The sequence below is a fragment of the Protopterus annectens genome, chromosome 10.part0, assembly GCF_019279795.1.
Source record: "Protopterus annectens isolate FY-2018-M chromosome 10.part0, PAN1.0, whole genome shotgun sequence".
In the NCBI taxonomy this organism is placed as follows: domain Eukaryota; kingdom Metazoa; phylum Chordata; order Ceratodontiformes; family Protopteridae; genus Protopterus; species Protopterus annectens.
Window position 1 is genome coordinate 352,048,890 of NC_056744.1, and position 14,076 is coordinate 352,062,965.

Sequence of the window (14,076 nt, forward strand, 5' to 3'; positions counted from 1 at the left end):
TTCCTTTTGGTTTATATGCAGATGTGTTTCCTTTGGAGACCATTGTCCTTGTATGCACCTGCCTTCCATGTGCGCCCCCCAGCCAAGGTCTGAGGCATCTGTAGTCATGGTCTGTGTTATCTGTGGTTTTATGAATGACATACCTGTGTTTGCCTGGCTCACCGAGGCCCACCATAGGAATTCCTTTTGTAGGCATGGAATGAGTGGTATGATTGTCTCCAAGTTGTTGCTGTGTTGAGACCAAATGCTTTTTAGGTACCATTGAAGCTTTCTCATGTGTAGTTTTGCTAATGGAACCAGTAGAATGCAGGATGCCATGTAACCCAGGGCCTGTAGGAATCTCCTTGCAGTCATCTGGGTGAGTTTTGCTAAACCTTTGAAGTAATGAGTTAACTTCTCTTGCTTGTCTTCTGTCAGGTAAGCCATCTGAGAGGCTGTGTCTAGTTTGGCTCCTAAGAAGATTATTTGCTGGGATGGCTGCAGTCTTGACTTTTGGAAGTTGACTGTGTATCCCAGAGCTTAAAGTAATCGTATGACATAATCCAGGTTTGTTGTCAACATCAATTTGCCGTCCGCTTGTATGAGGCAGTCGTCCAGGTACGGGTAAATTTGTATACCCTGGAGCCTGCAATGAGCAATTACTGAAGCCAGGCATTTTGTAAATACTCTGGGCGCAGTAGATAAGCCAAATGGCAATGCTGAGAATTGATAATGCTCTGGCCCTGCAAGAAATCTGAGGTATCTTCTGCAGCTGTGTCTGATAGGGACATGCAGGTATGCCTCTTTGAGGTCCAGAGTAATCAGCCAAGACCCCTTGCCCAGCATGGGAAGGAGTTGCTGTAGAGTCAGCATTTTGAACTTTGGTACTATGAGAAAGGTGTTTAATGCGGACAAGTCCAGTATTGGTCTCCACTGAGATTCTTTTCTTGGAACAAGGAACAGTCTTGAGTAAAACCCCTGTTCTTGTTGTGGAACTCTTTCTATTGCTTTCATTCGAGTCAGCAGAGTGATTTGCTTGATAGCCTCTGCCCTTTGAGTTTGTGGTAGGTTTGGCATGCCTTGTTTTCTTGGTAAGGTATGAAAATGAAACCTGTACCCTCGGTCTATAATGTCCAAAATCCATTTGTCCTTTGTCAGTCTGTGCCAGTTTTCTGCAAACAGAGATAATTTCCGCAAGGGAGCTTCTAGTTGTTCCCTGGTAGGTGGTAGTAGAGGAAAGTCATTGAGTTTGTGGTTGTTGGGCAGGTGAAACCCCTGCGTCACTTCTTTGGTTTCCTGGCTGCCATTGTCGTCCCCTCTAAGGGCCTCTGTATTGGCCTCTTCCTCGGCCACGTCTGTTCTTACCCCTTTGAAACTTTTCTGAATTAGGAAAGGACCAGTTTTTTGAAGGCCAATTCCTACTGAATCTGGGGGGTTGAACCTAAGGAAATCTTTCACAATCTGAACTGATTTTGCTTTTTCTTCGATGGTCTTTAACACCTCCTTAGCATTTGCACCAAAAAGCTTGTTCTTTTCCAAAGGTGCATCCAGAAGTTTTGCTTTTACATGATCTGGTAGAGGTTGATCTTTTAACCAAGCATGTCTACGAATCACTGCCCCTGTCATAGCTGCCCTACATGAAGCTTCCAGTGCATCATATCCACACTGCAGGAAGTGATTGCTTACTTGCTGAGTGTTATGTACAGCTTCCTGCAAAGTCTTCCTGTCTAAAGGATCAGGAGAAGCTAATGTTTTTTGTAAATCTTCTAAGAGATAATCCTGATATTGTAACATATGAAAAAGACAATTTAAAGCTCTCACAGGTAGTGGATGTGTAAACCTTTTTGCCCCATCTCTCTAATGACCTTGCTTCCCTGTTGGAGGGCAAAGGATTTTTTGAGGTGGAGGCTGAAACTCCTTTAGGCCCCTGGGAAATAGTTTATAAATCAGCAGTATGGGCCCTGAATAAATGGGAATGAGTTTCTGGGACCCTGTAATACCTGTCTGGCTTGGCTGGAGCAGGAGGAAGCGAATCAGGGTTAGCACTAGTCAGAATACAAATCATCCAGAACATCAAGTACAGGAGGAATAGCTAAGGGCCTGTGCTGAGGCTTCTTAAGGAAAGTCCTAAGGCGTTTCCTAGAATCAGAACATTCCTGACCCTACCACTTGAAATGTTCCCTCATGGTGTGCAGAACTTCCCCAAAAGAAATATCCTCAGGAGGGGAAGCCGAAGGGATGGAATCTTCTGCATCCGAGTCCTCATAGGTCTGGAAGAGCTCTTCCTGGCTATCAGAGTGGACAGAGCCCTCAGAGTCTTCATCTGAAGGAGTAGGGTCAGAGGGTTCAACCCGGGCCTTTATCAGGAGGAGGCTGGGATGCTCTCTCAGGATGGGCCTGTGAACCTCTAATCATGGAAATTAAATCAGCAGCCATGGACATAATTTGTGTCTCCGGAGTCGGCTGAGGTAAGGATTTATAAGTAATATGCTTTGTTTTGCTGGCTGCCTTAGCCCTAGTGTAGGCCTTAATAGACATGGCCATAGGAGGCCTGGCAGCTCCACGTGCAGGAGTGACCTTGTCTACAGCAATGGTCTCGGGCATTTCCTCGGTTTCGGTATCCGGAGGAAAGTCTATAACTGGCGTCGGAGTAATGTTTGGAATCGGAGTCGTCGGTAATGCGGTGTCTTCGGTTCGGAGCGGTGGAGAGACCGTCTCACAGGGAACCGGAGCACTTGCGCTAGGTTTTGGCGTGGAGTCGGTGGTAGACGCGGGCCGAGGATGTCGGTCCCGGTCTTTTCGCTTTTTGGGAGTTTGCGATGTCGGAAGATCCGACGGCATGGTGTAGGCAAATTTATCGCCGAAAAAATCTTCAGCGAACTCCGCCCGGCGCCTGAGAGTGCGCTTGTTGAAGCGAGCACAGGCTACACAGGCCGAGACGTCGTGGTCTGGGCCCAGGCAAGGGAGGCAGTAAGAGTGGAAATCCTTATGAGGTATTTGTTTACCACAAAAAGACAATTGTTAACTTTTCAGTAATTTCTGACATCGGCTGAGGCAAGAAAAGGTCCCCAACGGGTACTTAGCTTTTGATGACTTCGTATCGTAGAATACAGGAGCTGACCGACCGGCACTTGCGAACTGCTTCTGCTTGGGCACCGCGGCAAGAAAGACTGAAGAAAATGGCGTCGGCTGATGCTTATGTACTCCAGCCGCTCTGACGGAGAGAAATGCGACATCAGCAGACGTCGGACCCAGACTTTGGAATCCGGCCGACCGAGGGCTGCCTGAGGCAGGACAACCCACATGTTATGACTGCAGTTGCATTCTTGAAGGACATCGTGTGGAAGTGGAATCTGTATCCTTGAGATACAATATTTAGGACCCATTTCTCTTTTGTGATGCTGTGCCAGTTGTCTGCAAAAAGTGCTAGTCCCCCCCCCCCCCCAAGGGAGCCGCCAAGAGGGTTTTGCTTGGTAGTCTGAGGGGTAAGTCATTGTGTTCGTCTTCTGATACTTTGAGACCTGTCTTCTCCTCCTTTATGGGTTGTGGCACCCCATTGTCGAGGCTGGTAAGAGCCTTGTGGCTGACCTCTGCCCCTTGGGCGTCTGTATTTGCCCCTCTGTGGTCTGGCAGAAGCTGGAAAGAACCAGTTTTTGGTTGGCCAATTTCTGCTGAAACGAGGGGGTTGAACCTGTAAAAAATCCTTGACAGTCTGTATAGATTTTGCCTTATCCTCCATTTTCTTTAAAACCTCTTCTGCTTTTACACCAAATAAAACATCCTGCTGTAAAGGTGCATCTAATAACTTTGCTTTAACATGATCAGGTAAAGTTTGTTCTTTTAACCAAGCATGCCTATGTATGACAGGACCCTGTCACTGCTGCTCTACAAGAAGCTTCCAATGAATCAAATCCACATTCCAAAGTATGTTTTCCCACTTGTTCAGCTGCATGCAACAAATCCTGCATTTCCTTGTAATCAGGCTGTTCTGTATGTGTGATCATTTTTTTGTTTTAATTGAGACATCAAATACTGTTGATATTTCAGCATGTGAAACTGGCAATTTAAGGCCCTCATAGCTACAGTAGCTGAGGTATATACTTTCTTTCCCCATCTGTCTAGTGCTCTAGAATCCCTTTCAGAGGGTACAGGATTTTTAGCAATAGAGGCATTAACCCCTTTGGGACCCTGGGAAATAATTTCTGGGTCAGCAACAGGGCTTTTATATAGGAATTTGTGAGAGTCAGGGACTCTGTAGTATCTCTGTCTGGTTTGGCTGGTGCAGGAGGTAGTGAATCTGGGTTAAGGCTAGATTCTGAATAAACATCATCCACAATGTCTAACACGGGTGGAATAGCAAGTGGTCTGTGCTGGGGTAGTAAAAGGAACTCTCGGAGCCTTTTCTTAGAATCAGAGTAATCCTGGCCTTCCCAGTGGAAATGTTCCTTCATGGTATGTAAAGTTGCCCCAAAAGAGTAGTCTTCTGGGGGAGATGCTGAAGGAATAGACTCTTCTGAATCAGAGAATTCATAAGGGCGAAAAGAATATTCCTGTTCCTCAGAAGAATCTGAAGAAATTGAAACCTGGTCAGAGGAAGCGTAGTCCTCCTCCTGTTTTGGCCTTTTATCAGGAAGGGGGATGGGAACCCTTGATAAGGGTAATTAAATCTTCAGCCATCTTAAGCATTTGTTTTTTAGGCATGGGGCCTTGTACTGGAGACTGCTGTACAGTCTTCTTTGTTTTTAAAGGGGTTTTCAGCTTTGCATAGGATTTAATAGTGAGTGTAGTCGGTCTGAAGACACCTTCTGCAAATGAAGGTGTGTCAACTGCACCGGAATCTCCTTCAGCCATGGAGTTGGAAGGGCCTAAAGGTAAAGGTTGTGGAGGCCTGGCAATCTCAGCTTGGGAATCGGATGCCGCCTGGGGTTCTAAATCAGCCGGTCGTCAAGGGGCTGAGTAGGCGCCTCACTAAAAACCGGAGAACCAGCGACTGGCCTAGCAGAGGCCTTGGAGTCTGGTTTGGGTCTCTGCTGCCTGTATTTATCTTGGCGTTTTTTATGCATTCCGGTCTGTTGCTCCGACGGCATGGTATAATTAAATTTCCAACCAAAACAATGTCGGGCGAAATCAAACCGACGTTTAATGGTACGTTTGTTAAACCTAGCACGAAACCGACAATCTGTGACGTCGTGGTCTGGGCCTAGGCAAGGAATGCAATAAGAATGAAAGTCCTTATGAGGCATTTGCTTCCCACAAGAAATGCAATTGTTAACTTTTTCTGACATCGGACTGAGGTAAGAAAAGGTTCCCCAACAGGGTACTTAACTTTAATGAAGACTTCGGTGTGAAATTCGATTTGAATATCTCAGGTGTCGGCCAACTGGCACTTGTGAACTGCTTCGGGCACCGCGCGGCAAGAAAGACTGAAGAAAATGGCATTGTAAGCCTTGTATACCCCTGGCGCACTGACGTCAGGGAAGAAGCGACAGCAACAGATGCCGGACCAAGACTTTGGAACTCTGGCCAAATGCGGGACCGCCTGACAGCCGGATAACCCAAGTGTGATGATTGCAGCAGTGTAACACGAACATGGTAGAGACATCCGCGGGTTACATAACTGAAGCATCTCGCTGCATACTGGACTCCGAATGGGTCTCAGTAGAGGCCTGCGAATCAGAAGTAGCAGTTATCAGGGGCTGTGCCTCACTGAGTACCGGCAAACTGGTGACTGGCTTAGCAGAAGCGTCGTAGTAAGTTTTGGACCTTGACTGTGTCTTTTGCTTTGCATTTTTTAGGTATTCCGGTAGTCGGATTGCTAACAGACATTTCTGGATAATTAAATCCAGAGCCAAAATATTTAGAAGCAAAAATTGTGTGTTGATTAAATTTAGCACAAAACAGACAGCAAGGCATGTCGAGGTCAGGGCCTAGGCAAGGAATACAGTACAAATGAAAATCCTTTTGAGATATTTGCTTCCCACAAGTAATGCAATTAACTTTTCCTGACATCGGTAAGGAGCAAGAAAAAGTTTCCCCAACGGGGTACTGAAATTTTAGTTGACTACTTCGGCTCTGAAACTCGAAAATGAAAATTTCAGGAGTCGGCCATCCGGCACTTGCGAACTGCTTCTGCTTCGGGCACAGAGCGGCAAAAAAAAGACTGATGTAATGGTGTTGGCTGCATGTTTTATACCCCTGACAACCTAATGTCATGGATGAAGGGACAGTAACAGAAGCAGGACAGTACAGTTGTGTACCTACCACAAATGTAGATGTTGAGTGTATTCACTGTTGCAGTCATTACTCTTGGGTTATCCTGCTGGCAGGATACCCTCAGTAAGCCAGAATTCCAAAGTCTAGGTCTGGCATCGGTAGCTGTCACCTCTTCCCTGACGTCAGTGCGCCAGGGGTATAAAAGATGCAGCAGACACCATTTTCTTCAGTTTTTCTTGCCCCAGATATCAGGTGCCCCCAAACTGGTAGGCTGAAAAATATGCCAATGAAAATGCATGCACAAAAATAACATTTCCTTCATCTACAAGTAAATACACCAAAAAGGTTGTATAGAATAGAGAAGTGCAGATAAGCCCCAGCAAAAAGAAGGGGGATGGTGGATGGGTAACCTGGACTGCAACAGTGAATACACTCGAACATCTACATTTATGGTAGGTACACAACTGTACTATGTTCGTGTTTCACCGTTGCAGTCATTACTCTTGGGTAGAATGCCAAAGCTGAGGTTGGGTGGCTGGGCTAAATAGGATTAGGAGAGGCTATGAGGCCCTGCAGAACTGCAGCGGCAAAGCCTGCTCTGGACTTGAGAGTGAAGAGGTAAGTGGTAGTGCTTTGTGAAGGTGTGCACTGAACTCCAGGTTAAGATATCTTTGGTTTGTACGCCTCTGAGGAAGGCTGCTGAAGTGGCTGCTGCTCTGGTGGAATGAGGCCTAATGCCCTTAGGCACTGATTTGCCATGTTGAGAATACCAGAAACAGATGCAAAGGCCTATCCATTTAGAAATAGTCTGTTTTGAGATAGCCTTTCCTTGTGATACTGCAGCATATGATACTAAAAGTTGCTCAGTCTTTCTGAAAGCTTTAGTTCTGTCCAAGTAGAAGCGTAACTGCCTGTGTATGTCCAAAGAATGCAGAATTTTTTCACCCTTGCTCTGTGGATTTGGATAAAAGGTAGGCAAGTGAATGGTTTAGGTTGAGGGCCACACTGGACACCACCTTAGGCATAAATGTAGGGTTTGTCCTCAGAGAAACCCTGTCTGGATGAAAAATGATGAAAGGTTCCACAGCCATGAGTGCTTGTAACACCGAGACTCGCCTTGCGGAGGTTATTGCTAGGAGCAGAGCTGTTTTCCAGGATAAGAATTTTATAACAGCTGTTGATGCTGTCTCGAAAGGAGGCAGTGTGAGTTTTTCCAAAACATAACTGAGGTCCCAGGCCGGAATTGGTGCTCTCCTTGGAGGCCTAATGTTTTTGGCCCCTCTGAGGTACTGCCTTATTAAAGGATGAGAAAAGATAGGTGGTTCTGTATTGTAATGGGTTGAAATGGCAGAGGCATGAATCTTAATTGATGAGAAAGAAAGGCCTTTGTTCAGCATCTCAGTTAGGTATTGTAAAATCTGTGGGATATTTGGTACACACGTGTCAATGCCTTGTTCCTGGTTCCAAGCACAGAATCTCTTCCATTTTTCTGCATAAGATTTTCTGGTACTGGGCCTCCTGGCCTCCACGATAGCATCCATAACAGCTTTTGAAAGAGGAGTGTTCTGAATGGCTACATTATCCGCCATGCTGCCAGATTTAAGGTCCTTAGTCGGCTGTTGAGGATCCGATTGTTTTGTTGGGTCATCAAGTGAGAAGTTTGAGGTATATCCATGCTGGACCTTGAGATAAGCTCTTTAGGATTGGGTACCAGTGCTGCCATGGCCAGTCTGGTGCAATCCGTATCATTTTTGGCTTATCTTCTCTGACCTTTAGGAGTACCCTGGGAAGGAGAGGCAGTGGAGGAAAGGCATATACTGTTAGATTTTTCCAGCTGAAGGATAGGGCGTCCACTTTTCCATGCTTGCTTGTGATAAATCCTTGTGCAAAATCTCTGCAATTGGCAGTTTTGAGGGAAGGCAAATAGATCTATGTCTGGGCATCCCCACTTCCTTATTATCATGTTGAAGACTTGTGGCGTTTCCATTCGTGGGGATCCATGAGGTTTCTGTTTAGTTAGTCTGCCAGAGTATTTGTTTTTCCTGGCAAGAATTGTGCTTGCAGGTGAACTTGAAAAGCCAATGCTGTGTCCCATAAGTTCATTGCTCGTCTGCAGAGGGGGGTAAGAGTGTGTACCTCCCTGCTTATTTATGTACCACATGACCGTAGTGTTGTCTATCAGTAACTGTCCTGGATGAAGCAGGTCCTTGAAAGCGGTCAGGGCATTTTGAACAGCTAGCATCTCTTTTGGATTGATGTGAAGATGCATCTGGTTTGCAGGCCATGTGCCCTGAATACATTTTCCTGCCATATGGCCCCCCCCCAGGCATAATCTAATGCATCAGTTTTCAGTGTCTGTCTGGCTGTGGGTAAACTGAATGGCAGACCCTTGTTGTGGTGACAGGCTTCTGCCCACCATCGTAGCTCCTGTTGCAGGCAGGGAATGAGTGCAATTACTGTCTCCAGGCTGTGGCAATGTTGAGTCCTAATACTTTTTAGATACCATTTTAGTTTTGTCATAAGCAGTCTGGCATATGGAATTAGTAGAATGCAGGATGCCATGAAACCCAAGGCCTGCAGGATTTTCCTTGCAGATAAGTGGGTTTTTGTTGCCAATTTCTTGAAGTATTCAGTTGCTTTTGTCTGGCATGAGAAGCCATCTGGGCAGTTGTATTTAAGCTTGCACCCCGGAATATCTCTTGAGAGGGCACTAGTTTTGATTTCTTTTCGTTTACTGTGTACCCTAGGCCAATTAGTAATCTTTTTACAAACGCCAGATGCTTTTGAAGAATGTCTTTGTTCTCTGCTTGAATTAGACAGTTGTCCAAGTAGGGATATATTTGAATTCCTTTTTGTCTGCAAAACGCAATTACTGGTGCCAGGCATTTTGTGAAGACCCTGGGCGCAGTAGATAAGCCAAAGGGCAGTGCAGAGAATAGGTAATGCATTGAGCCAGCTATGAAACTGTGGTTTCTCCTGCAAGATTGTCTGATTGGGACATGCAGGTATGCCTCTTTTAGGTCCAAAGTTACGAGCCAAGCCTTGTTGCTCAGCATGGGCAGTAGCTGCTGTAGAGTCAACATCTTGAACTTTGGAACTTCCAGAAAAGTATTTAGTATAGACAGGTCCAGTATTGGTCTCCAGGTTTTGCCCTTTCTGGGTACTAGGAAAAGTCTGGAGTAAAATCCTTGTCCCTGCCCTTGTTGTGGTACCTGCTGAATGGCCCTCATGTCCATGAGGGCTGTAATTTGTTTTTGTGCCTCTGCCCATTGATTGTGTAGCAGGTCTGGCATACCTTTTGATCTTGGTAGTATGTGAAAATGGAACCTGTAGCCTTGGGACCCTATGTTCGGGACCCATTTGTCTTGGGTAACCATTTGCCAATTTAATGAAAAAAGTGCTAGCTTCCCCCCTAAGGGGGCTGCTAAAAGAAAAGTGCTTGGATCTGGTAGAAGAAAGTCATTGAGACTGTTTCCTGTAAGGCTGTGATTTGTCTTCTCCGCTTTTGGAGGTAGGAGCACCCAACTGTTTAGGCCTGCGAGTCTTGGGGCTGAGATCTGCCTCTGGGACGCCTGTATCTGCCTCTTTGTGGTCTGTCTGACACAGGAAGGACCAATTTTTAGAAGGCCAGTTCCTGCTAAACCTGGGTGGCTGTACGTGTAAGAAATCCTTGACTGTCTGCATGGATTTTGCTTTATCCTCTATTTTTTTCAACACCTCTTCTGCTTTAGTACCAAAGTATCATGCTGTAATGGTGCATCTAATAATTTTTCTTTAACAAGATAAGGCAGATTCTGTTCCTTTAACCAAGCATGCCTTCTAATAACAGAACCTGTAACAGCGGCCCTGCAAGAGGCCTGCAGTGAATCATAACCACATTGCAAATTATGCTTTCCCATTTATTCAGCTGCATGCAATAAATCCTGCAATTCCATGTTCTCTGAACATTCAGTATTTGCCAACAATTTCTATTTAAGCAGTGACATTAAATATTGCTGATATAAGCACAGGAAAAATTTAAAGCCCTTACAGCCAGGGTAGCAGAAGTGTAGACTAACCCCCCCCCCCCCATCTGTCTAGAGTCCTAGAATCCCTATCAGAGGGGACAGGGTTTTTTGCAGTGGAAGCTTTAACCCCTTTGGGACCCTGAGATATAGTTTCTGGGTCAGCAGTGGGGTTTTTATATAGGAATTTATGAGAATCCGGGACCTTGTAGTATCTGTCTGGCTTAGCATGTGCATGGGATAAAGAGTCAGGGGACAGGCCTGACTCTGAAAATACATCTACAATGTCTAGAACAGGTGGAATAGCAAGGAGTCTGTGCTGAGGAAGTAGCAGAAAGTCTGAGCCTTTTCTTGGATTCAGAGTAATCTTGGCTCTCCCAGTGGAAATGCTCCATCATGGTATGCAGGGTTCCCCCAAAAGAACAATCCTCAGGAGGAGAAGCTGAAGGAACGAATTCTTCAGCATTAGAATCCTCATAGGGAAGCATGGAGCAATTCTGTTCAGAACAGGAATCAGAGGAAACAGAAACCTGATTAGAAGAATCATACTCTGTCCCTTGCCTAGGCCTCTTATCAGGAGGGTAATGGGAGCCCCTGATCAAAGTAATTAGGTCTTCGGCCATTTTGAGCATCTGTTTTTTAGGCATGGAAGTCTGAGTAGGAGAATGCTGTACTGGTTTCTTTGTCTTTAGAGCTGCTTTAGTTTTTGTAGCTGAAGATGGCTTAATATATAGTTGTGTAGGTCTGAAGACACCCTCATAAGCCGATGCCTGCTCAGCGGCTCCAGACCCATCTGAGGGAATGATTTCAGAATGTCCAATACCTTGAGTATCCAGAGGCCCAGTGGGCTCCACGTGGGAGTCGGAAGCGGCCTGTGGCTCTGAGGTAGCGGGCGCCAGGGGCTGCGAAAACGCCTCACTGAGAACCGGCGACTGGCCTAGTAGAGGCCTCATTGGTTTTGGACCTCGGATGCCTATCCTTATCCTTGCGTTTTTTGTAAACTCCGGTAGTCGGCTGGTCCGACGGCATTACATAGTTAAATCTTCGGCCAAAGTAATGAAATGCAAAATTGAACAGACGTTTAATAGTGCGTTGGTTAAATCTAGCACAAAACCGACAGCTAGCAACGTTGTGATCAGGGCCTACGCAAGGGATACAGTAAGAGTGAAAATCCTTATGAGGTATTTGCTTCCCACAAGAAATACAATTGTTAACTTTTTCTGACAGCGGTCTGGAGCAAGAAAATAAGTTTCCCCAACGGGGTACTTAGCTTTAATAAAGACTTTGGTTCTGAAATTCGGATTTGAAAATCTCAGGAGTCGGCCGACCGGCACTTGCGAACTACTTTTGCTTCGGGCACCACACGGCAAGAAAGACTGAAGAAAATGGCATCGGCTGCATCTTTTATACCCCTGGCACACTGACGTCAGGGGAGAGGCGATGGCAACCGACACCGGACCTAGACTTTAGAATTCTGGCCGACGTAGGGTAGCCTGCTAGCAGGATAACCCAAGAGTAATAACTGCAACAGTGAAACACGATGAACATCCAATACTTTGTTAATCAGGCCAACTGAGGGCAACCTGCCAGCAGATTACCCAAATGTAATGACTGCAACACTGAAACATGAAGAACATCAGTGAAACACGAAGAACATGGAGAAGGTTCTGTTTCTGACACTCTCCAGAGATGTTCCTAAAGTGGGACAAAGGGAGCAGCTGCCCAGATGCATGGTATCAGGGAATGTAACTGGTGGGAAAAAATGGGAGTGGGAGTGTGACATCAGATTTACAAAGCTACAAGGATGTCAGCTTTAAACATTAATGCTTAGATATGGCAGTAACTGTGTCGGTCCTTTTCTTTGCGCTTCTTAACAATTTGAGTAGTCGGAGGATCCGACGGCATAATGTACGCAAAATCTGAGCCGAAAAACTGTTCAGCAAACTCCGACCGACGCCTAAGCGCTCGGTTGAAGGAAGCACAGGCTAAACAAGCTGCTACGTCGTGGTCTGGGCCTAAACAAGGTAAGCAGTAAGAGTGGAAATCTTTATGAGGTATTTGTTTCCCACAAGTTAAACAGTTATTCACTTTTTCTGACATCGGCTGAGGCAAGAAAGAGTCCCCAACGGGTACTTAGCTTTTAGAAGTCTTGAAGTAGTATTCGGTAGTAGTAATCTCTGGATCTGACCGACCGCACTTCGAACAGCTTCTGCTTGGCGCCACGGCAAGAAAGACTGGGGAAAATGGCGTCGGCTGATGCCTTTATACCCGAAGACCTACAGTGATGACGTCGGGTGAAGTGCGACACCAGCCGAGGCCAGACCCAGACTTTGGAATCCGGCCGACCGAAGGGCTGCCTGACGACAGGACAACCCCATTTGTAAGGACTGCAGATGCATCCTTGAAGGACATCTGGAGCTTTCTATGGCTGCAGAAGTGAAGTCCCCCCCCCCCCTCATGCTCAAACTTTTTTTTTAAAAGAATCAAACTACCTACCATTCTGAAGACCCTACTTGACTAGAACAGTCCCTCTTAGCACCTATTCTGTGGAGTCTAGTGCTGGTCTGTTTAAGCTACCTGGCAGACTGCTGCTCAGTAAAGGATGTTATTCAGCCCTGGTTGCAAAACCTTCCTGTGCCAGTTCACATATCCACAAAGCCAGTCTGGACAACACCCAGTAACAAAATGGAATTCAACATTTAAGTTGTATAAATAACGTATTTCATAGCAAAGCTTTTCAGACAACTCTTTCGATGCTCCCCATTGCTGAGCACTGAGTGCATGTCAAAAGCTTTGCCATTAACTTTTTTTTTTTAATATATATACACACAGCTTGGGTGTAGAATTCTATGTTTTCGACTATTTTCAGTTGGTACTCACTTTTGCTCATTTGGAACTGGTTTTGTCAGTCGGTACAGGAAACTGGCAGTGGGTTTTTCTTTGTTTTTTTTTTTTTATGATGCCACATCACAGTGGTACTTTCTGTTCTAATAAGCAGGGGCTCTGTTGCCGAATGTGCTTAAGCTCTCTGATGGAAGAACTACCATGATCTCCTTGATGTTTACATGCTTTTTCCTGCAACTGTCAAAGGACACCTGCACTGTCCACGCATCTCCCAAAAGGGCACCTTACACAAAGTCTGTTGGGAGTAGATTTAAAGTTATCATAACGGCTTGTTGGGATATCAGTCACAGGAGATGCTGCAAAGACAGCATGTTGAACTTTGGGTCTTGCAGGGATTTGTTTAATCTTGCAAGAATCGGTATGGGTCTCAAGAATCATTTTCTTAGGACTAGAAAAGTCAATAGAACCATGTGACCTTTCCAAGCACAGTCTCTAATGGCTCCCTGTTCTGTCTTCCCCGGTATGTGAATTCCGGTTCTCTAATCGACATCAAGTCAAGTTGCCCTGCTTCATCTAGTGGGTCCTGAAACTGTTGCATGAATGCAATCTTCCTAGTTATCACAACCTTGCTGGGGGACATGATATATTCATGATCTCAGCCTATGCTTATACTGCAGTCTGACTGCCACGAGTCTAATTCTGATGACATCCCTCAGCACCTTCTGGGGCGTGTTCCTGCCCACAAGCCCCACACCATCTCTAGTCTGTTCTATCCCAAACAGAATATTGTAGAACCCAAGCCAAGTGGTTTATGTTACATGTACTACAGTAAATGTGTTTTATGAAATTGACAAACATGGAATGAACATAACATGAAAAAGTCAAATGGTATTACTGAAAAGCTGTTGCACACAAAATTGATCAATTAAACACCACTGACTAAGTATACAGAATAAGGAATTAAAAAATACTAATGAATATTTTGGCAACTTGCAAACAGATAAGTCAGTTTTAAGGAGAGCTTTGTTTAGTAGCT

General features: G+C 45.5%; 1 protein-coding gene across 1 annotated transcript in view; it reads right to left on the minus strand.

The window, feature by feature from the left end:
- The window catches only part of PRRC2C (proline rich coiled-coil 2C), a 2,776,386-nt gene that overhangs the window by 2,223,559 nt on the left and 538,751 nt on the right, over nt 1-14,076 (minus strand). The window lies entirely within an intron of this gene.